We start from the raw sequence: 25,672 nt of genomic DNA, 5'->3' as shown, positions 1-25,672 counted from the left end.
CTTCAGGATCATGGTAAAAAAACCAACCATATAATGAACACTGAGTGATTACAGGAATAGGAAGATACTGACTGCTCTTGTCAGGCACTGTGTAAGCAACCTCCTTTCCACTGAAGCAGAAACGACAGAGAAAGGATTCCACTTGTGTTAGAAAGTGGCTTTTGTTTCTGACCTGTTCATTTCTAAGCTTATTTGGGTTTGAGCTTTCACATTTCCAGTTTTGGAAGGACAATTTTGAATATGCTTAAAACTAGTATCAGAAAGAGAAACGCCTGTTATCAAGATACAGAGCGGTAGCTCAGTGTGCCATGGCATAATTACATTGTCTCCTTTCTACTTGGGTAGGTCCTGGACTTCCTCTCAGCACTGCTCCATAAAGACTCTATAGCAAACAGACGATCAAACTCTAGGGCTATCACTACTGTATTTCTTTTATTATTAGAGTCTTGTTTGGTTGTGGTAGAATTCTCAACACTGTTTTTCCCCTCTGTTGACTTTGCTAAGCAATATTTTCTCTACATATTTATGCTGTTTTATCTTTGCATTTTTTATGGGGCAAATACATTTGGGAATGAAACAGAAGAGACAGACTTGGATACATCAAAATGGCTACAGAAGCCTTCTGGTGCCAAAGTCTTGAATTGGCTCAGCTATCCTGCTGGTTGCTATTATGCAGTTTCCAGTTTTCCTGAATTTTTTGCAGATGAAGTACATGAGGGTTGTTCTATTCAGGGTGACATGTAGTTATTCACTCAAGGACTCACTCCTGTGGCTCTAAAGCAAAGCAGCAACAGCCATCAGCTGCATGAAAGAATAAACAGAGAATACCCGTAAATACCTGCTTCTGGCAAATTTATAAATAAGTCTAGCCTGAAGTACTTCTGTGCATACATACTGCGTGGCTTTTGGGAGGCAGAAGGAAAAGGGGCTTCAAAAGAAAGAAGATGAGGAGATACATACAGAAACACACAGCAGAGAGGCAACAGAACTGCGGAATGCTACATTCTTCAGAAGCAAGGTGAAAAGAGGGAGAATGGCAAGAAAAGCTACAACACATGAAAATACATGGGCTGAAGAGAGATTACAAACCTAGGAAAATAAGTTTGCCACTAAAACAGTGGTAAGAAAGTGTTTCAGAGAGAAACCCATGGAGACATGTAATAGCAACAGTAGTTTCTCCCTAGAGATAACGTAGCTTAAAACCAGCTTCTAGATAGTAAAGGCTGCAAGTATTCAGAGGGCACAGCAACTGGTAAATTTCTATGGTTTATCCATTTTTCTTTCAAAAATCAGTTTAAAGGGTTTGGCCTTCCTGGCTTACAGTGTATCTAGCCATAATAACATTTTAATCAGACTAATACAAAATAATTTAAATGCCAGGGACAGTATAAATATGCTTACATTTCTGCAACAAAATGTGCTGTCCTAGAGCAGAGTGATAGCCTGTATCTGAGCAAGGCTTCCCATTTTCCATGAGTAAAATTAAAAGTTAATTCATTTCAGAAGGTGAATAGTTGTAGAAATGATTAGTGTTTGCTCAGATCTCACAGGCACCTCTCCCTCACTGTTTGTCCACAATCCATACAGCAGCACTTCCAACTGCATTTTCCCAGCTGCCATGCAAGTCCTGCAGATACATGGCAGCTTAGTATTTCATTACTTCATTAATGTTGTCAAAACTTTAAACTGTTTGAGTGTATTAGGTAATCAGTTGCTGCATGTAGGCTATCAGGCTAATTAACACTTCCAAGGCTGCACGCTACTTCCCTGCATGCCCAGCACCAATCAAATCTAACTACACAGCAATGCTTCCATCCACAACACAGGAGCATTATCAAGCCCTCACCCAGAGCTGCAGCACACACAGCTGTAATAACTGCGCTCTGAACACTTCAGCCTACATACGAGTACTAAGTTACGCATTCTTGGAAATCTTTTCCCTTTGTCAGAAACAATTCTGGAATGACACACAGGAAAACAGACTAGATAAAGACGCTGAATCTGGCTATCATTGATACTTTTGTTGAATCCTCTGTTTGTCACAGTGGATGAGCCCAGAACAGACCAGGGTATCTTTTACTATGAAATTCTGCAGGACTTCTTAAAAATTTCAACTGTGGCACATTGATTTATAAGGCAATGACTTTTAAAACAAAACACTTAAAGCTCTTATTGACTGTGTATTAGCAGTGTATCAGAAGGTAAAATTCATACTGTCAGCTTTCTTCAGGCCACATTATAACATGTTAATATACAGTACATACATAAAAAGAGAAAGATAATAATGGCAACAAAAAGGTACAGCAGCTAACAGTAAACTGAAGAGATGGGGTCTGCAGAAAGGCTTAAAAGAGTTCCCCATTTCAAGGTAGTACACAGACTACGTGCTAGCTACTGACTTTGCATTCCTATAGATGAACGATAGGAAGTACAGAATAACAGTTCTGCATTTTAACTACAACATTTTCTCAGTTCCATAATTTTGTATTTTCAGTCAAATTGAGAAGAAGAAGGGCTATTCTGGTAGAAATTAAGTATAAAGAAAAATCAAGAAATTCAGACTGCCTTTTCAAGCACACAATTATTTTAGAGACTTCTGATCACATTGCTTCTATAACACTGATCTCTTCAGCTCAGAATTAAGGCCTTGCCAATGATAGATACTATTCTTCCTTACTCTGCCTTTACTGTAGTAGTCTGATTTCATCTCGAAGGGAACATACGTAACAACTGTAATCCTTAGATTTTGAAGAATAGCTATACTAATATCCTCATTTTAGTTTGCTATCTAAACCCCAGCATCTTTCTACTCATTTCATGCACAGAAGCTATTTGAATTTTTTGGTTTAGTTCTCTTTGGTGAGCTTAAGGTAATTACAGATTTTGTATATTCTCCCCCAGAGCTACTGTTTTTCAGGCTGATGGTTATAAGACCTTCAGAGAACTTCCAGGTTTGACTAATGAAAGGTCTAAATATGACCACAATTGACACATGTACTTCTACTACATTACTTCAAAGGCTGTATCATACTTTTCCTTCATTCAAGCACCTTTGCCATATCCCATTTGACCCCGCACATCTCAAGAGACTGATGCCAGTGATGTCTCCAGCTTATTCTAGGTTTTCTGTGTGGACTCTCTCTACCCATTCTATCAGTAGACTTCCAGAAGTGAACAGCCCCAGTATAGGTATTGCCAGTGCTACCTATTTAAAATACATCCACTGCCATTACTCACAATCTCTTGCAATTAATTACTGTGGTGCCTGCGATGGATGACAGTAACTCCCACCACTGAAGGAGCCCACAGTAAAGAAGAATATTCCTCCAGCATCATGCACAAGCCCTTTTTTTTGTTGGATTTGGTCAGACTTAAGCAACCTGGTGCTGTAATTTCACCAGTCTGTGCACACTACTTCTCCATATGGAAACGAATAGCTTCATTAGAGTTAAGTACAAGCAGCAATCCCTCATACCAGTACAAATATTCACAGCTGCTCCCCGTTACAGAAGGTGAAAAATATTCTTCACGATACAGCGCCACATGAACAATCCTGATATTTTAGTAAATACTGTCTACTAGAACACACATCTGACACACGCTGAGCTGCTTGGGGCATTGTTATATCCATTTTCTGGGTTTCTCTCATTTATTTTCCTTGATTTTCTTTTTCTGTGACTCCTCCATTTCCAAATCTTTTGTATGTTTAAATGCATTGCTACCCTTCCATCAACTTCCGTCATTGTCTCTCAACACCTCCACTTCTATTACTCTTTATTGTAACTCAAGCAATGTAGTCATAGCAGCTACATTTGTAAATCCTCTGAGCTGTCGCTTCAAACAGCTGCAACCTGCTCATTGCTCCTTCTCCTCCCTCCATTCTCAACCCCCTTCCTCCTTCAAGAAGTTTGGCATGTCATTACTTTGTGGAATTTTCATGCACTTTAGAATGCGCAGGTATCTGCTCACACTTGTGAGCCCCAATGCACTTTAATGAGAGTATTTAAAAAAAGAAAGAAAACCCACAATGAAATTAGCATGTCAGCTCCCGTTCCATGCACTCACATCACTTTTCTTCCATCATTTATATGCCTCAAAGCTGATACACACTGTATGTATTAGCATTTTAGCTCAGAGCTGCACCAGCAACTCCACAAGTCCTACAGCAGGTTCATGAGAAAGTTATCTCCTTCCGATTTATCTTTGTTGAAGTTGATTTTGTGCAGCTGTAATTCCCACTGGCTACCCAAACTACACATATCCTTCCTACCCCTTATTTCAAAGCAGGATTAGGCCAATCCTGTAAACTCACAGAGTTTAGAGAGCATCCAGGAATTTTCTTTCCCAGTTTCAAAATCAAAGGAGAAACAGAGGTGGTGGGGCAGCGCAAGGTAAGTTTTTTCATGGCTGCTGAATATTACTAAGAAATTACTACAAAGATGGCACAAATAGGGAGAGGAACCCTTCAAGGCTATAGATTTGGGATGTTTTTAATATACTAATGGAAAGTTTTCTGGCTTTGGAACAGAATTGTATTTTAAAGCTAAAATCCTTGTGGACTTGTCTCACTGCCGTTTTTCACATATCCAGCTCTAATCACAAGACCAGGTTGGATGAGGCTTTGAGCAAATTGGTGTCCCTGCCCATGGCAAGTAGGTTGGAACTAACACAAAACACTTCCAACACAAAACGCTCTGATTTTATGATCAAGGCAGAAGAGAACCTTAATTTCTTCTGTTTGAGCATATATTAGAAGTGCTTTTAAAAAAATACATCATAAACATATCAAAGAATTCCCAAGAACAGCAAAACCGTATTTGTAGGCTTAACTACAAATGGTCTTCTATGCATCCCTACTTACAGCTTTGTTCATAGTGCTCTAACAGTAGTGGTGAAGAGTGTTGTTGGAGACACTAACGGATATGACTGACACCTGGTCAGACCCATAATATTTTATGTGTTCCTGTACCAATATAGGTTTATGAGAATTTTATTACTCCAATGCAACTGTCTGACATCAGAGCATCATGACTACAAATTCTGGGTAATCAGCCAGAAGACTGTTGTCTGTAAAAGTTAGAATCAGATAAGAAATAAAATGAGTTGCCAATATGGATCAGAAACTGCTTTCACAGTATTATTTGGACTTGCACCTGAACCATAAGCAAACGCTGAAGGTATCTTTCAGGACATTTGACTTCTTACTCTGCCTTGTTATTTGCACATGCTGAAGTCCCTCAGGAGTTCCAAACTAACCTGTCATGTCTTCTTCCTCCATCTCATGACTTCCATCTATCACCAAGTGTATCCCAGCCTCTGAATGAGCTTTTCCATTTCCTAAGCATTTCTTTCGTACAAGGTCTGTTTCATATCTTGTAACTTTATTAGCATTTTTTAAAATTTTCCTCTCCATCATAATTTACCTTCAGGGTTAGCAAAAATACTTCGAAGTTGTTTTTTTTTTTTAGCATTCATGGAGCAATTTAAATTGCAAAAAGACAACATATTTGTTTCAATAAAATCATAACTCGCCTCCAAGGGGAGTTTTACCACATGAGCATATCATGTGGTCAGTTATGACAGGGTCCAGAAATCCAAAAAGCTGGCATTCACTCACTACAGGGTTTGTTGGGGTTTGGTTTTTTTTTGACATACTTCACTGGAAGATATAACATGAATATAGAACACCAAAGTCATTATAGTAGACGTAAGTGCACCTACGCAGCAGGAAGAAGTTACTAACAAAATTCATGATGTTGAGGGGCTGCAGTGAAAGTTTATTCCTCTTGTATAACAATCAGCTGAAAGGGAGGATTAATATTTTTATTTTAATATTAAACATTTGGTATTCTCCCCAAGCAATACACCTAACCAGATGAATCGCTTGTCTTTTTCAATAAGTAATTCATGTTGTCATGGACATATCAGAAGCTTAAAAATGAAAGTTATTTGTATGAGGACTTTTCATTTGGCCAACAATTGTTTTTGGCAAGTATGAAAAGTATCATTAAATATGCTACATTGGAATACTGACACTTGCAAATACTTTAAAGATTATTAAAACCCAAATATTATTATAGGAGGAATATAAATGTAATGTTCAAATTATTGGTCTGAAAGACATAGATGTTTGTTATTTCACATCAGATTATTATAAAGAATATGATAACATTACAAGGATTACCATAACTTCAGTTGAAAAAGGAAGGATTGATTTTTTTTGTCAGAGAACCTGAAAAATCAAAATGCTTCCAACTGATATAAGTTGTAGAGTTCATACATTTAAATGTAGTCAGATCTTCTCCACAACTATAGGATTTTTCTCTACTTTTAAGCTCAGTTGTAGAGCCTATTTTGCTCCAATAACTCATTTTTTGAAAACGAGATTTTCAGGACAGCTTCTATTTAGAGGAGTAACAGAGGGAAGATGATCTCAGTAACAGTCAGCTTATTCAAAGATGCTGAACGCAAATTTGTTTTCCTTTGAAAAACAGCAAAGGAGAAAAGCAACAGCACACTTTCCCATTCCATTTAGAAATGGTGAAATGACATAATGGATTTGATGCAGAAAGTCATTCCTTTCTGCCATTTATCATGTTTTTCCCTAGTATAGACATGTTTCTGTTCATGGCTTTTTCTTTCACCACGTCTGTCCGAGCAGCCAGTGCCCAGCCCTCAGCAGACATTCTTCCAAATTGCCTTGCCGAGGGCAACAATCCCTTTTGCATTGGAGACCTTTCTAACATCAGACATGGGCACTTTGGAGCATAGTAATAAGTGTTAGAGCTAGTGACAGTTTTTTGCTGAACACCTAACAAAGGGTTTAGTTGTATATTTTTTTATAATTAGATAGGTGATTCATCTAATACATCAAAGCCCCTCCCCCAGAAAATTGTGGTAATTATCATACAGCATTGGTTAAAATGTTTAAGTATTTGTGGAGCTTACTACTGATGTACTGCTTTTGTCAAACGTAAGTTTCCCACAATATACAGATCTTCAAGAAAATTCCAGACAGGTTGCCTCTTTTTTCTATGCTCAGCAAAAGGCCTCATACCCTCCCCCCCTTCCTCTAAATCGTATCTCCAAAGCACTTTCCATGATAGTTTCTCAGATCCCTTTCTAAGGATCTATCCTAAGGCTTTAAGTAAAAAAAGCCTACAAAACTCTGATTTATTATCACCATTTGTGTCCATGAGCTTTATTGCCCAACAATAGATCAACTTGGCTTGCTTTAGGCATTAACAGTACATTAGTAGGCCAATTATAACACTCTAAAAGTTTAATTTGTAAACAGTACAAATCATTATTGTTTCACAAAAGGAAATTTCCATCCTATTACTAACATATATTAGCAGTGCCAATTTTATTCTAATTGCAGGTTTGATTTAAGATACTTAAGTCAATTTTATTGATAAGCAGTGTCATCTGCAATATATTACAGATGACCTGAAAGTTTACAGACAGATAGCTAAAGATACAGTTGTAAGAATACTTTTTGTTATTCTCTACACCTTGATTAGCCTCAGGAGCCAGACATAAACTATGTCAAGGACAATCCAGGGAGGGGAATTATTACCTGGTGATACAACTTCTTTTAACTCTCCACAAGTTTTCTCCTGCCAGTGGAAGAGGATGTGAATGCTTGCTGTTGTATTCACACACCTTCCCAGTAAACCAGTAGAATTAGGATGGTTCAATAAAAGATGACTAAACTCAATCAACTGCAGGGGTTTGGGTTGGGTTTTTTTATCTTTAATTTCAAGGCAACTGACTGCAGTAATCTTAATCCAGTACATTTCTGATTTTGCTGCCTTGCTGTATTTGACAGAGCTGTCTGGGTTATGATTAGAGTGCCATGGAAGTACTTGTTACTGTCAAGCCAGCAGTAAAAATCTGCTTTTATTATGGTGGGTATTTTACTCCTAGGCATTCCAAGGGAGACTCTGCTCTGCTAGAGGACATGAAAGTGTATCAAGTTTGATTGGTTTAATCTACAATTAGAGTTCTAAAGCATGAAATCAGCCTGTCTTTTTGTGTTGTATATGCACAGCAGTAAGATGAGCTCCTGAGAAGCTACAAGAAGCACTTGAGAAAACAAATAATATCCCTGTCACGTTCCTGGGAGAAAGCTGTCAGCTCCATTAGTGGAGAGAGATGTAGGTCAGCCGATATGCAAGATACTTAATGCTTTCCTTTTCCATATTATAAAGAGAGCCATTATAGATGACATACAGGCTTACAAGGAAATCTCAGAATAAGTGGCATAACGCCTGCTATTAACTGTGTTGGAGACACTTTAAATATCTCTATCAATACAAAATCTCATACTTTCCTGTGGCCACTAGCTCTTTTAGCTTGTACCATTTCAAAAAACCAGAAGAACAGCAAGGATGCAAGATGGGCCAAGCAACAGAGGCAGGGACATGCTAACAATCATCAAGGCTTCTTTAACAGAAGCAGTGTCATCACAAGGAATTACAGCATTTGAAGGTGGGAAGGTGGAATTAGTTTTACTTGATTTCAAGTATTTATGATGCCATATAATATTTATGATGCCATATGAAGTATTATTATGTTTGCATCCCATTTAAGAGATATGGAAGTAACAGAAAGATGGTGAAACAATTTATGCAGGTACAAGCAGATAAAGGGAGGTGAAAGAGGTGAAAAACTCAAACCATGAAAAATAAAAGATTAAGTAATCCAGTGAAAAGTACACTGTATGTACGTATGACAGCTATTTAAACTACTTAATTTGGGGAAGAGTGGGAGAGGTCATAATCTCTCTGGCAATGCAGAAGTCTCCAGCTAGCAAAAAGCATTTACACTGTTGGTCCCTCACATGGAGGGACCATGCAGGGAGGAAGCTGCGGCATGAAAACATTGATACAGGAGTGTGGTCCACCTTGCAGGCTCCAGCTTAAGCCAACACTACTCACAGGTCACAACTTTACCTGTCATTGAGTGTGCTAATAAAGTCTTTGCAGTATCTTGAGAATGTTGACAATACCGTGATGGTGCAGACACCCAAGGTGTCAAATAATTTTATTATGAGAATATGGCTAATTTCTTACACAGGCAGTGGAAGTCAACAGTACCCAAAAAGTGACTGGTGGACACAGCAACTTGGATACAGACACTCGGGGCTGCACATTAATGCAGTAGCTTGAACTCAGTTCCATGGTGAAATCAAGGGAATTGGCATGATCACATCCTCCTTTCATCTGATTTTTATAATTCCTTTCTATGGTTTTGTGAAGCCAGTTATCACAAAAAGCTGTATTTCATACCTCCTTCTGCCATTGCTACCGAGTCCAATTCTTTTAAATGTTATTTTCCATTTCTGTTTAAAAAAATGCAAGTTTAGATTTTAATCAAGAGTTAAAGTAAGAAATGTGCCAAAACCTAAAGTCGTTTATTAGTCTAAACAGGATGTAAAAGATTTTCCCCTCATTTTATAGCACCGAAATTGCTAGTGTGCACAGGAGCTTTCTTACCCAAGATCTCACAAAAATAGAAGTTTGCGCTGGGTTTTGCTTAATAAGCAGACATTGTTTAAAGCAGTAGTCAATTAATCACTGAAAATGCTGTCCTGACTATAATTAATAACTACAGACAAAAGACTATAGGCAAAAAGACAAGGTAGATCAAGAAAAGCAAACACATCTCCAAGAATAGATTTTTGCTCTCTTTATCACTCCTGGAGCTCACAAATATCTCAAATAGACCCTGCAGCTGAACCACTGAAAGTAAAAAGATGGAGAAAGAGGGCTGTTAAAGCACGGTCACTTTTGACTATTTACATGCAGGAATAGAGAACAACAACTGGTCAGACAAGAAAGATTGAACAGTAATGCGTCATAGATAAAAATGGATACCAAAAACATAAAAACAAATTTTGCATGGGTGGGTTTTTCTAATCATATTTCAGAAGCACGCGAGTTGCAGCCCTAGGCAAGTGGGAGTGGGGAGCAGAAGGAAAGAGGAGAGGAATAGATGCTTGAACTAGTTCTTCAGATGTCATCAAATGCCCCAGCAATCTTGCAGTCTCCAAGACAGCAGAACTGAGAGCTCCTTGGTGCAAAAAGCAGAGGGCAACAGCTTCTTCCCTTCTGCTCCTGCCCAGCCCCATCCTGCAACTGCCCAGGTCCTTCCACTCAAGCTCCCACCACCTCAGCAGGCTTCAGCACCCACTGGCTCACGTGGTGGCTCAGTGGTGCTAAAGCTGCTGTGAGCAATATATGTGCCAGCATAAGGCTGTGAGAAAGGAGAGGGAATGGGACTGGAACATTCTTGGCAGCAGCAGGAAGGCACAGCAATTTGTCGTCTCATGCAACTGCCACCAAACGGTGCAGCAGTTGAGCTGTTATGGATCCATAACACAGTAAACCTTCACTGTATGGCATGGTTTTCAGAAGCCTGATAGACATCTAAGGGACATGATATAGGATAATACAATGTATTTGGAAAAAACCCTGCCAGTTTTTGCGAGAGGTAATATTGTTCCACAGTGCCCTTTTTTTTTCTTGCAACACAGTTTATAAGAGGTCTTGTTCTACAGACAAGATTATAAACAAGAAGGTAAGTACACCTTTAATTCCATCTATACCAACAAAAGTTTAGCATAAATTGTATTTAAAACATATCACTAGCCAACATAGTAAAGCAAGCAAAAACCTGTAATACAGATTTCACAAATGGAATTTTACATAAGTAAACATGACAGGCATAACTGTGAGGAACCCGGTCTTCAAATTCTTCAAGGACCATCTCCACCACTTTCAGTTAAATCAAAGATGGTCTCAGTCTTGTGAGGTTAAATTGAATACTTCCTTCCGTACAAAATTCCCCCTGACTTTGAATAGGCGCTCTACATACAAAATGACTAAAATATTTATGGTTTCCACTTTATGTATGAGAGCATATACATCATGATATAATATATTCATTCCTACCCTGTGTATATACTAAGTAAATATAAAGACTAGGAATGTATGCATTATTCCTTGCTAATTTTGTCTTGAGGTATATATATTTAACTCCAAACCCGATTTCCATTCTTTTCTTTGCAACACATTTCATATCTTAAATTATGAATGTACAACACAGGATGTTGTTCAGATGTCAAAGAAGCAATCAGCTGAAGACGACTATCATTCAGAAGCCATTCAGAGTCAAACAGAAACAATTTTTTTTTAACCTTTAAAAATGCTACAGTATATTAGGAATATAAGAATTGATTCTATCACTGCCTGGAGTACTGAATTTTTATTCATACTTAGGATTATTGCCTTTACAAAGTACTAAATTCAGCAAGCATGTCATAAATTATGACAGTGATTTCTATGTAAAAACATACACTGCTGAACTCAAGAAGTGCAGAATAAAATACTTGAAGGGAAATAAAAGTCCCTGCAAGCTGCACAACTAAGACAATACAGAGTCAAAGTCCACCAGTCAAGCATAGTTTATATGCCAGACTAACTTCAGAAGGGGCCAGGTTTCTGCTTACCCCGTGTACGGTGACTCCAGCAGCTGGATGCAATGCTTCTCCCTCCACTCAAGATACGACACCAGCTTAGTCCCACATCATGATGAGAACGTAGGGGACCCAGTGCAAGAATCTATAACTGTGACCCAGAAAACTGGACAACCCACATCAGTGCAGGATGCATGCTTAGAAAGTGTCCCCCTGCTGCCTTACACACAGTCCAAGGCAGGTAACTGGACGAACAAAAACAGCCCCACACAAAAGGCATGGAAAGACAGAAGTGACCCAGGAACATATGCAGGGGAGGCAAGGAAAAAGGCTTTTGAAAACCTCCATAAGCAGCCAGTGGAGCGAGATCCAGGCAAAGGCATATACTCGGAGATCCTAAGTGGACAGATGAACCCATTTCCAATTCTTAAACCCAATTTAAAATTGTATTTGGTTCATAATAATCCCTTGCAGATGCTGTGCATCCTGCATATAAAATTCCCAGTAAGCCTCACAGACACACTTCATGGGCCTCACATAATTTATTTGATGCTCCTTTTAATCATTAGAGCAACAATACACGTAATCCAGTCTCAGGACTGAGAGGATACAAATGTAGTATTGCAGAAAGTAATGATATTGAAGCTTGCTGGAGGACAAGTCATGGTTCTGCAAGCTGGGAGAAACTGAGGGAAGGTACCAGACCAAGGTGCAGAGCTGACACAGCTGCAGAGAGTGGCAGGTTACCTGGGCTACAGGTAACCTTTCATGAGCAGAAAGACAAAGGAAAATGAAGATGAAGGACATCGCAAAAGATTCAGAAAGATTTTCAACATTAAGCTTCTTCAACCACCTACCCAATTCTGACCAAACTGCTTGGACACATTTATAAAAAGTACTTTTGCATTTCATCTCAGTTCTACAGCTGTAGGAACAGTGCTAGTCCTGAGAAAACTGAAGCCCACAACAGGCTTAGCATCCCTAGCAAAAGTCATTCTCAAGTGTTACGAATGGGTTCTACTAAATTTTTAATGAAAACAGCCACATAACAGCAGTATGAGGCATAGAGCAAAGTCCAAAGTCAGAGTGAACACGGAGCTATTATTAACTAACAATCATTTTCAAAACAGATTTAAATGGTAATTCTATGGATATGAACAAGATTATCTTACAGCACAGTTACAACAAAAGCAAGAGATGAAAGTTACAAGGGGATTTTCAAATGAAGTACAAAATGGTTTTAAAATTACACGAGCTGTTTCACATGCAAGAGTTTGTACTGCACACCTCAGTGCCATTCACACAATTACTTTCACAGTCTGGTAAACCACTAAAGTCTGCCACATGAGACACTTATCAGCCACTAAAAGGCAAACCCCAGCACCACTGGTAAGTGGCACACTAAAAGCTAAAGCTGCTATAGAGCAAGGAATTGACCCTCCTAGCATTTTTACTTGTTAAATTAAAATGTATTTGGTTTGATTAGAACATTGTTGATGGTTCTTTTTGCATTGCTGTGGCATTCAGATGTGCAGGTTGAGATCATTAAACAAAAGGATTTTCCATAGTAGTGGCAACCATAAATGTAAATGTTAACTTGCATTACAGACTCACACCTGCACACATATATACTGCCCCAGCTCTCTCCCCCATTCTCTTCCTGCTGCAGAGAACAAGCTTCTCCCATACATTCATCTTGTTTGACAAACTCTTACTCCATTCAGCCAGCTTCTAACCACTCCCATGCAAACCCAAACATTTATCTTCCCCTTTTTAAACCTCATCTGATGTGCTTTCTGATTAGATGTGTAATGCTGGAGGTGGAAGACTGAAATAATCACGAAGATATTTCTGAAAACATAAATTTATGTAAAAAAAATCTATATTTTAATATTCACACTGTGATGAAAGCCTGGAATTATTAGCAGCTTTTCAGTGTGTACGTGCCATGATTTAATCACCTGTCATATTTTGTGTCTTCCAGTGGTACTCTGGCTACAGACTCCCATGATGAAGGCAGTATCTTTCAGAAGATCTGTATAAAGAGCATAACTTAATATATTAAGTTTCTCTCTACCTCTCTGGTTTCTATCACAGAGAGAAGTATTGATTAGGAAGACACACTAACAGGCACATAGGTGGGAAAGTCACCATGCAGTTCATGGAATTCAAGAGTCCATGACAAGTCAACGGCCACAAACTATCCCCTGAAAGCAGTGATAGAGCCAGGAACCAAGCCTTAGACACAGACACTAGGCACAGCATCTCAAAGACCTGCATAGAGGTCATTATTACTGTAAGACAGTTGCAAGATGACAGTCAAGTGCGGTCAAAGGCAATTATGGGGTCAAGGCAGAAAAAGAACAGCAATCCTGACCTCAGCTGGGAAGGGTTACACAGCAGAGACTAACATAAGGAATTTGGACCTTGCAGTCAAAGTAAATAGCAAAACACATCAAAACAGTTGATACAGTCCTAGTGCTAAGCAATTATTGCACTTTCTGGGACAGTTAAGTAACTGCAGGCAAAAGCCAAACATCGTTCATGCATAGGAGTTTCTAAAACAAATTTATAGGTTTTGGATCTATACCGAAGCAGTGGACATTTGGGGGAAGTGGCATTCACAGTATTATTCTTTCCAAGTAATAGCATGGGTAAATAAAAACTGTTTGGGAAAGATGGGCTTGCATTGTCTTCGACAGTGAATTAACCATCGGGGACCAATTCCTGTCTTTCAGTAAGTATTTTCAGAAGGATGGAGGGAAATTCCACATTTAAGAGTGGAAAGTCTCTCCAGAGGTATTTCCAAGCCCCAGACTGCAGCACATGAAACTCAGAGCAGCTACAGTACCTGGGCATGGGAAGAAAAATTTTCTTTTCTTTTGCAAGTGCAGGAATTCTCCTTGATCTAAAATTTCTTCCTACAAACATAAATTGGAATGAATTTAGTCAAGTTATGGTTACCTTGCAGGTGCATCTGCACAAAAACTCACTTCCAGCCTTGAAGCTCAGCTCCCATTGCTGTCTGCGCAGCCAAGCAGCACGTCCAGCAGCTCTCCACCTCACTGTAAACAATTGGAAGAATCTGAATTATTCCCTCTAAAATAGGGCTTCAAACATTCAGCTGCATGAGCAGTCCAATATTTTACATAAAGCTTCAGTATGGAAATATTTCATGATAAATTTACCTTTATTGTGGCTGTTCTAACTTAGAACTCTATAGTTATGGATTAAAATAATGACCCAAAAAACACCTGAAAGACACAAAAGACTTAACAAAAAAAAAAGAAATAAAGTAATTTATAATTTCTTGACTGGGAGGGATTTATTTTTATATTTAAATAACAGACTGACAATATGTCATGATTTAAACCCTGTCACACATAAGAACTCTAGTCAATTCTGCCATTTCAAAGCTACAATGGGACAAAATTGAGGACTCCGCAAAGTTCCTTCCAATCAAAAAAAAGACAACTACACTAATCAAAGCATTTAAGTATATTAATTGTGATTTCACAAAATTGCACCAGGAAAAGACTTAAGTGAAATAAGGGTATTCATTAATGTTTAATAACTATTTCCCTTTGGGAATAATTTGGAATAGTTTAGTTCAAAAATCTGATTAAAATGGTACCATATAAAAAAAAAGTTCAACTTCTACATTTGCTGGTAAGCTTGAACAACATTATCACCAGTTGAATCACAAATGAAGGTGAGGGTTTAAATTCCCAAAACCAAGAGTCCATTTTTTACCTTGGTCTTTTTGCAATCTTTTATTATTGAAATAATAATACCCTTTTGATGTCAGAGCCATAAAGCATTTTAATAGTAAACATTTATTTTCAATCAAATTCAACTACTTTTCTTTAGTATGGTAGCATCTCACATGACGACATTTGAATTGGACAAGATCTGATACAATGTTTCTCATTAAGAGTTTTGCTCTCTGTGCCTCCAGATCGCTGAAAAAGTATGAAAAACAAGCACACTGTTTTTCAAAGAGTGGTAATGCCAAATTTTACAGTTTTTCATTTGGTAAATCATATTTGACTTGCTCAAATTTCAGTAGCTCAGAGGCATGTTGTTCTAAACTGCAGCCTTGAAGGATTATGAGACCTAACATACTTTGTTGGGAAATCTCAAAAATATAATTATAAGGATTTTACAATAATGGAAATACATAACAGAAAACTGGATTTAAACCACATACAACAGACTCTGTATCAGAGCTCATGCAATGAGTATCAAAGCTGTCTGATACGCTACACAGTCTCATTTCTGGTACTTTTGCTGATGCCACTGAGTTTCCGTTGTAACAGAAATACTGCTAAGCATTGTCAAGGTGGTGCAAAGTATCCCATTCTTTCTAAGAAGTCATCACTAGACCACTACACCTAGATTGATACAGAGGTGAACTTCCTAAACAAGACCTCTACATTGCGTGGGAGAAAACATCTTGCTCTGCAAAGAGAAGTCCCAGCTGTCTCGCTCTCCCCAGCTAGTAAGGACCCTTAAGGGCAACCAAATGGCTGTCAGAGGTAGGGAACTGCCTCATTCCTTTATCCACACTACAGCACAATAACCTCAGTCTGATCCTCCATATGAAGCAATGTGTCAGCACAAGCAAGGCTCCTGCTCAGCAGCAGAAAATGGCTTTTGGCTGCATAAATGATATCTGAGCCATAGAGCCAGCAGATGATTTTTAACCAGTAGTGAGCAATAGCTAAATTCGACTGTAATCACAACTGTCAGTTGGCAAAACTTCTAGAATAGCTATATTAAGTCACCTCAACCTCTATTAAAAGAGAGATTAATTACTACAACAGAGAAATTCTGTTCACAACGCTGTTATCGTAATCTTCCTAAACGTACGGAACTCTAAAATAATGCTGAAGTCGGCATTTGTCATGCAGATCCAAGAACAGCACTTTGCCCTAAGTAGTCTATGTTATATGTTGCTTCGTATTGGTTGACAACAAACTGTTTTCATAGGAGGCAAGAATAATTTTACCTAATCTAAATATGTAGGATTCCAGAAAAAGAAGGGCAGACAGAAGGCCGAAAACATGAATTATGCATATTGCATCAAACTCCTATCCTACTTTAGAACTGGAGCAGGTTTTGCATGAAAAGAAATCAGGATGAAACATATATTGAACAATTTTCTCCATAACTGGTTCTTACTCATCTTAAACACAAAATTTTATTTAGCTTATATCACAGGGAGACATCCCGATTAAAAAAGCACATTTACATGGGCTCCTTTGAAAGGATTTAATGCAAACAAGTCTGAAATAATTGAAGGGAAGACATTTTCTGACTGTTTTCAAAAGAGCTTAGTGAAGAAGAGGAGAGCAGGAAAGAATTACTTTATTATATTGATTTTCTTGAAAACAAAACAAGAAAAAAAAAAGGTAGGTCAAATGAACCAATTCTCTTTGTAAAAATCAATAGGAGCATGCAGAATATGAGTGAATTTACGTGTCAAAAAGTGTTTGTAACTATACTGCAAAACAAGATATGCACATTATTACTCTAATAAGGCAGGTAATACAAGAGACTAGCTTAGTTCATTACTATACACTACTATTTTAAAATAGTTTAAAATGCAGTGTATGCATACTTTTCCTAATTTAATCAAGCCATTAATCTGAATATAACTGATTATATGTTACATTGCAACTCACTAAGCTATGATGAGTCATAGCATGACTGCCCTGAAGCTGCTTAAAACATGCCTAAAACTGAAAAACGGTTCTACGTAACACCTCAAGGAAAACTGCCTATTGAAGTCTTTACCCAAATCATGCATTCTTAATCTCCAAGGCTCTTCTGCTCTGTGATAAAAAAATTTCAGCCATCACCTAAAACCTGACCACAAATTTCTACTACACATTGTCAATATTTCATTGATGCTCAACTACAAAGTAGAAATTAACACCTTGCAGCATACAGCACTTGACAAATCTAAAACTCTACTGGCTTCTTTAAATTAATATAGTTTCACATCAAATACCTGAAAGTGAAAGGAATCCCTTCTTTATCAATACCCTCAAGGGGATAACATCAGTCCCCCACACTTGAAATCACAAGTGTTTGGGAGCATTAACCTCATCTCACCGTTAGCAATTACTATCATTACCATCAATCACATAAAAATCAGTTTCAGGACTGATTCCCAATTTCCAGCAGGACTGGAGCTGGGGGCATAACTGCCTCTGTTACATCCTGACTGTACAATCTGATATCCAGCTATAATACTCAAGGGACCCAGGTGTCCAGCTCAAGCCCCTTCTTTATGAAGCCTCAGCCACCCCTCAACACCTCCCCTTGACCTACAAAAGACACATGTGAGTCCTTAAGTTTCTTCTGTGGCTTCCCTACCTCATTCTTTAAGACAGCAAAACACTTTGGATGCAAAAACTGTGCATGCATAAACATCTAAGGGGCTTCAAGCAACATCACCTAAAAGCACCAGATGGTAGTAGATAATCTACTGGAAAGGAGGACTTACAGGTCAATTTTGAGTTTCTGTAGCTGATATCAAATCTGCCCCTGACTTTGCCAGTGGTAGAGTCAATGGGAAAGGACCACAAGGACGGTAAACTGAAACCCCTTCTGTTTAAAATCTGTGCATTATTCAGGTTCACACTGAGGACTTCATCGTGTTTCTTCCCACTCCCTCCACTCACCAATACATAGTATAAGGGTCAAAACCATTTCTTCATAATAAGCCTCTTTTAAGAATATTCAGGAGAGAAAATATAGGAAAACTAAACAGCAACCATAGCAGAGCTAAAATTAAAATAACATAATATCCTATACTAAATTCATATTGAACAATAAATATAAGCTAGTTATTAATAAAAGTCATAAAAGGCATGTACTTTTGTCACTTTTTCAAAGAGTACAATGCACTTTGCTGCTATTCAGTGAACTAAGTACTGCCAGGTTAGTCAAACCCTTTCAAAAAAAGATAACATCAAATATGTTCTCATTTCAGATGAACAACCATGTATTTACTTGGTTTATAAGCACATTTATGAGAGGAAGAAAGAGGAAAGCCCCACTTTTCCAGCTTTGCAGGTCTGCAGTTTTAACTTCACTTTCATTTTTTGAAAAGAACCTGAACCAGCATTTATAGTCACTGAATAACAAACATCAGAAGAGCTTCCTTGAGACAGCATATTTTCAATTGTGCGTTCATGACTGGCAGATAAATTTTACTTATTTTTGTATAAGTTACTACAGGAAGTCTAAAAAAAATACAAGGTAGAAGAATTCAGACTATATTACCCACCACATTCATTTATCCTAGTACCAGACATGAGTTTTATGTTACCCAACAGAAGTGCTTCTCATTTCCCTTCTTCATAACTCTGTCTACTGCACATTAAAAATATATATATATAATTAAATATTCAAAGTAACAGCAGCATGCAATAGCAGGAAAAAAGGACACAGAGGCTTTTCAATCTCTGACTAAAAGGAACTGCCTTCTTCAAAATCAAAGACAAGACTTAAACCTAATATACTCTAGGAACTCTCTCCATTGTAGCAACTGGCATCCAGTCATTGACATAGATAACTCAGCGCAAACTTGAGGCAAAGACAGAGGGAGCAACCATGACCATCATCAAACTTGACCTCCTGCTCAAAATCACATTGAACTTCATCAACACAAACTGCAGCTTTCCTCGTCTGCAGTGTACAGTACAGTTGCACCAGCATGCAACCACTCAGGTGGCAGAAAATTCAGCACAGACATAGCTACAAAGGGAGAGTTTCGGTATTGGGTAAATTAGAATGGGATCTAAAGAAGCCAGTGAATTTAAACTAGCAAGAAAACAGGTGGGACTTCTTTTATAACAACTAATAACATTAGTATTAGTTATTTCATGACAACTAGTCATTTAGAGCAGCTGTATTTGTTTCCTAGGCTATAGTCTTATTTCACACCATTGCATTGAGATTTCTTAATTGAGCTTTGTCAGTCAGACTTTACCCTGATTTCTTTGGCATACAAGCAGTTTCTTTGAGTACTGGTCTCAACCCTACAATGACAGTAACACAGTCACAATAGGGATACACAGAAAAATACAGCAACACTGGTTTTTAACTCCCTGGGCAGAGAATATTTGGAGTATGCTCATCCACCAGCAATGCTGCACTTGGTACCTACCCAACCAGCGATAAAAACCACACTACAAAACCACAACTACAAGATGCCCAAGAGAGAAAAGAAGTGAAACATCTCCTGATGGAAAAAGCACAAATTCCCACTCTTCTTCCAGCAGATCCAGAAGAGACATAGCCTCTCAAGCCCTACAGGGATTAAAGAACAGGCCCCACACTAATCCAAAAGAAAGTATTTGACAAAGCACCCTTCACAGCCACCACCATAACAAACCTGTGAACAAAGAATCAGATCAGAAGACTTTAAATAAGCAAATACCTGAAAACCAACGCAAAGACACAAACCACCCACCACCACAGCAACACCAAACCTGAAGAAACCAACTCTCCTGCCCCTTCCCAAGCCATTATATGGCTTGTGATGATGGTAATGCAATGCACCTGCTCCAAGTGCCATGCCATACACCCAGCTGCTCTCCTGCCTCCCCTTAGGGTTGCTGAGCATCCCTATCTGCATCTGGGACCATTGCAGCTTTTCTCAAGCTGCTGCAGGCACGTTAGGAGCTGTGTCAGCCATCCTCTGCTCTAGCATACCACTGTTTGTGGAGATGAGCATCTCAGTATAACAAACCTTGCATGAAGGTATATAAGTATATGTTTGCTTCTAAAGCAATGGTAAGGGAGGCTAAATCACAGATTTAACCTTATTACACTATAACATACCTGCAGTAATGTGAGATCAACGTTGGCCCAAAGCTTAAAGAAGCATTTCTGTGAGAAATAGTCCCAAAATATAGTCCATATTGTGCTGCATTCTTTCTAAGTCTTTTTACTCAAGTATTACTGCTTTAGAAATGCAATTATTGCTGATAATCATTTAAATCAAGGACTAAAACAGTTCACTGCAGACCCTGTGAATACAATAAAAAAAAACCTCTTGAATTCTAATAGGAATAGAAATGCTGTAATAAATGCAAACCCCATTTGCCTGTAAGTATACAAATGGCCTTCTTACACATTTATATGAAAATATATCTCAATACACAAATATCAGGAACATTTGTAGTAAAACGTATTTGTTGACAGACAGATATACATGGTGATATATGCTCCATCCCTATCAGTGCTCAAGGCCAGGTTGGACAGAGCCTTGGGTGACATGGTCCAAGGTGAGGCATTCCTGCCCATGCAGGGGGGTTGGAACTAGGTGATCTTAAGGTCCTTTCCAACCCAAACCGTTCTACGATCCTGTATATAATGTAAAGGTAGTGACAAAGCAGAGCAGTGTATATCTGGATCTCTATTTGTTTATCATTAAGGGTAAGAAGATGTGATCAACATTACTGTGTGATAATGAGCTGCAACTAGGCAGGACCTGTGCGCAAGAAGATTTTATTCCCAGGAGCTGTTTAGAGCCTTTGGTTGCAGTGAAGACCACAGAAGCAGATGACCACTTCTAACTCTAAAGCTGACTGCAGGTGGAAGTTTCATGAGGATGTCTTGCAGTAGTGTAACGCTCCTAGCCTTGCCTACAATCCTAAGGCATAAAGACCAGTCTCGTTAAAAAGCTGGCTAAAGTGACTGTCATAGTACTACTATCCCTATGAAATACAAAATACAGACCCACTTAACAACATGATCCAAATGTACTTACATCTTGAAACTGGCATGGACTGTTGTATAGGCAGGCATATTTTCTTATAGCATGGAATTAAAGGCAAAATTTTCTATATGTGTCTCTATTGCTTCTCTCCTTTTATGTCTGAAAATGGAGATACTTGGTTTATAGAAAGAAAAAACAAACAGGACTAGCGATTTGAACAGAAATCGGGTATGAAACAGTGTCACAACCTGATAACGGTTTAATCTGCATTTTTGAGCAAGACAGTTGCACTGAAAATGTGAAATTTAATAGGACTGCAACACTCTTCTCTGAAATACAGATGAGAAGTCTTCATATCATTTTTCTTTTTTTAATTCATCATGATTTTTAATCTGTATGCTCCCTCCCATGTATATAAGTGTGTGAAAGAGTGGAAGCAGCAGCAGGAGGGGTTTGTTTTAAAGACAGAAGATGACTGCTTTCAGATGCTGCACTGCTCACACACATCCCTGCAGTGCAAGAGATTGCTGCACTCCAATGCCCCCTCTGAGAGGTGGCTTGGGTGACTCCTCTCTGTCCAGCTGCTTCTGCAAGACCTTGACAGATCTTGCACTGCAGATCTGTCTGTCAGTTCCCAGCCATTTTTGGCATTGACTATGCTGCAGCCGTTTACTATAATGACATGGAGCCTTTCATGAAAGGAAAAAGTTTTCTTATTGGAAAAAATGTACTTTAGTACATATGTGAGAAATGAGAAAATGAAATGGGTAAAAAAACACATTAGAGTGAACCAAAACAAACAAAAAATGAAAACCCTTTAACAGCTTCAAGTATTTTTCATAAATATATCAACTGTCTCATCTCCAAGTATCAATTACATAAAATCAAGGAAATGGATATAAATACACAATAAATAGTGTGCAGGTTCAATATACATCTGCTTTATAAACAACATATTGCATTGCAGCATAACGTTAATTCTGACCTTAAATAAATACTATTACAAGGGAACACTCACATTCTAACCATAACAACAATAACTACTTCTGGAAAAGTCAACCATATAAAATTATTTATATACACATTAATGACATCTACTGACAAACGTAAAGTATAAGTCTTTGCATATATGTTTTGTTAAAATAAGTGGGAAAATACTTCAATAGACTACCGGTAGAACTACAGAAGTCACAGCAATTAAACACACTTTAAATTCTACAGCACATTAATATATTAGACTATTAAAAATAATAGCCCGTAAGAGTATCCATTACCATGTTGACTTAAAAAATCCCTAGCAAAAAGTCCAGGATCAAAACTGTAGCACTGTCATGAAATATGGATTTCTTTGTACTTGGATGACTGTGTTTATTAGGGGGCTGGCAGCTCAGCTGCTATGCCCAGAAGAATTCCTTTGTTTTGTTTTAAAAAGCTTCTTCTCTGGTGATTAGCTCTTGCTATTTGCCCAATAAATCAGATTTTTGGGTTTAGTTTTGTTTTTTTCCTAGGAACTTCTATTTAATAAAGCTAACTGTTCTAAATTACAGAGGGAAATGTGCACTTGGATCGGCTCAGCTGGGCTCTCTACAGCCAGAGTTACAGCACGATATGATGGCACCGCAGTACGCTCCCATTTTCCAATCTCTTTTCAGCAGCACTTATAGACCTGCTATGGGCATCTTTCCAGATGGCAGCACCCAAAGAAGAGTTGCATATATTTACCTCTATTTGGCACCCTTTTGCCCTGCCCTTGCTACAATTCTCCATACAGAAAGAAAGAAATTCAGAAAGAAATTCAGAGAATTGAACCCAAATGAGATTACCTTGATAATATAGCACTCCTTTGGAGGCCACCTTTGAGAACAAGGTACGATACTGCAAATCGCCAAGCTGAGCAGGTGTGATAATGAATTCAAGAGCTGAGAATGTGTCACTGTGAATTCAGTTGTTCTCAAAGCTTAATACGTGCATGTTGCAATTTGATGATGCTTTATGCAATCGCAGGGTTGTTACTGTCAGAAACAATCTGTTTACTTTGCATATTTTCACTTTTTTGTGAGCTGCCTAGATTCTATCTTCTGCAATTGGAATGGAGATTTACCAATTTATTTTATTTTTCAAGATGAGTAGCCTTGCAAAGGATCTGAAAAGGTCCCAGCATGCAGAATTTGGGAAAATTCTGGGGCATAATGATATTCATGAAGATTCAGATTCCACATTCATCTGACCTTGATAGCTAAAACAAGGCCAGAAGATCTCAAACACCAAGCTCCAGTGGTCAGAAAACCCCAAAAACTGAGCAGGGGAAAACCACACGCTCTTGGTTTGCCAGTCCAATATCCTGACACTGGATGGAGAGGCTCCTGGTGATGAAAAAACAATACACACAGCCTGGGAGCAGCAATAAAGGCATTAATGGGTCCAGAATAAAAGGGGGAGTAAAATATTTCTGCTGGTCCCCTGTCCATGCAGCCTGTGGCAAGAACAGGCATCTGAAGAAAAGACAACAGAGCCCAAGCTCCCCACCCACAGGGCAGAGGGCTCATGGTAGGAGGGGAACAGGCAAGGAGCAGAGGACTTCTGCCTCTCTTCACTGCTTGGACTAGCTATTAGGAGCTCCTCTGATCAGCAGAGGACAATCTGGGTCTTTACCTGTGAGACCTGCTCTCACCTGCACTTGGCTGCTGAGATAGAGGATGGTCGTAGCTGTGATGCTAATAGCTGCATCTCACCATTTCTGCATCCACTCCAGCTGTCAGCCTGGTTCAAGTCCTCCATGCTAGCATCACTGGTGTCCTGACCTGAGAGACTACACACCTGGCTTTAAAGCAGCTGAAAATCCCAGCTGAGCAGCAAGGCTGCTAAAAAACATACCTCCCCCTCTGTTAAATTGCTTGTACCTGTCCTGCACGTCTGCCAGCCTTTATTGGTTTTACCTTCTTAACACAGAAACTCATGTAGAATTTACTGTACTCTTAGAAAACCTCCTCCCACGGAGTCCCTCTCTATAAAGGAATAGATAAAAAAATTATGATAATAAAAGCTGTGGTTGGTTTATAAGTTATTTATTTTTCTACTAGCATTCCTGTCATTAAAGAAATTGGATTTAGCTTTATGTAAAGCCTTGAAACCAAAAGAAGAACACAAGTAGTGATGCTATGTACTACTTTAAAAGTTAAGCTCCTTTTAAGTGTCCTTTTACATTGCTAATTGAACCTTGATATTGTATTTCACATACCTAACATCCCCCTCTCTCTTGACCATTCATTGCAAATCTGCAAGTCTCATTCATGTCACTTGGAATGACACAAGCGCACCCCCTGGAAGGTGGCCAATGCACGGCCTCTGAGTTGCTTCAATTAAAAGTAATTTTCTTGAAGTTGTTAAAATTTTAATAGGGAGCTTTTTGAAGTTGCATCCTCCCATGAGATATCTGCATTATCGGGCTCCTGATAGAATTTGGTTTATATCACATGCAATACCTGCAGAAAATGCAGGACTTAATTACTTGTATCTAGACTGTGAACAGGTATTGCCTTCTTACCTAAGGGATGGCACCAACCAGCTGGCATTCAACAAAACCACATTATTTCTTCAGTTCACAGGCCAGATTTAACTGTACTAAGGAGATTCCAACAAAAACATTGTACTCTAAATTTGAATCTGAACAGAGTTGCAGAAAATGATTAAAGATAGTGCTTTATAACACAGTTTGGAGCCTTAACTCCAGCTATTGATACTAATGTGACTGCAACTGCGATTCCTAACAATTTCCAGACACTGCATATAATCCTTCACTGATATTTAAACAAGCACCGTGTCTCTGAATTTAATTGATGTCACATAATACAACACATGTAATACCTGAGTATCTCGACTGCCACATGCACATCTTGCACCGTATTTGCAAAAAATGAAAACAGCTTTTTATGTATTTCCTCCCCCCCCCCCCATAGGAAAACACCGGTACAGCTGGCAAGATCCCCTTCTGCAGTTGCTGAGTCCCAGAGGCTTTCTGAAACAACATGTTTTGTTTGCTTTCCGTCATATGCTCATTTGATAAATGCCTTCTTTGCATTATGAAATCATAATGATTTCATAAACCTCAATATAAATTCAGTTAAACTTTACAAGAAGCCAAGGTGGTGAGAATTCGGGGCATGCTATGCTTCCAACACAATGGGCTTTGTGGACTAAGTATTTAAAGAAGCCAAGCATGGGTAGGTTTTAAAGTGAAAGAAAATTGTGCATTTAAAAGCAGTTTTGCAAACTAGCCTTTAAAAACAAAGCATTTTTGAAAATTTTCAGATCCACAGTTTTCATAAGTCTGAACTTTACATTTGAAAGCCACCTAGAGAAAAGAGCAAAAATGTAGGTGCACATTTAAAATTCGTCTACAGATTTTCTGATAACAAAAAAGCCTTTTCCAGACTTTTCCAGTGACATATTAA

General features: G+C 38.5%; 2 long non-coding RNA genes across 2 annotated transcripts in view; both read right to left on the bottom strand.

The window, feature by feature from the left end:
• LOC134162251 (uncharacterized) overlaps positions 1-25,672 on the bottom strand; it is a 155,305-nt gene that overhangs the window by 80,623 nt on the left and 49,010 nt on the right. The window lies entirely within an intron of this gene.
• On the bottom strand, positions 412-1,174 carry LOC134162250 (uncharacterized). The gene is made up of 2 exons (XR_009964266.1): positions 961-1,174; positions 412-801 (listed from the first exon to the last, which is right to left on the bottom strand). It is a non-coding gene; the product is annotated as an uncharacterized LOC134162250 (long non-coding RNA).

Source organism: Pezoporus occidentalis, unplaced genomic scaffold (assembly GCF_034315485.1).
Source record: "Pezoporus occidentalis ecotype Australia unplaced genomic scaffold, CSIRO_AGI_Poc_V1 ctg184, whole genome shotgun sequence".
NCBI classification, from domain to species: Eukaryota; Metazoa; Chordata; class Aves; order Psittaciformes; family Psittacidae; genus Pezoporus; species Pezoporus occidentalis.
This window is presented reverse-complemented; position numbering and strand designations above follow the sequence as displayed.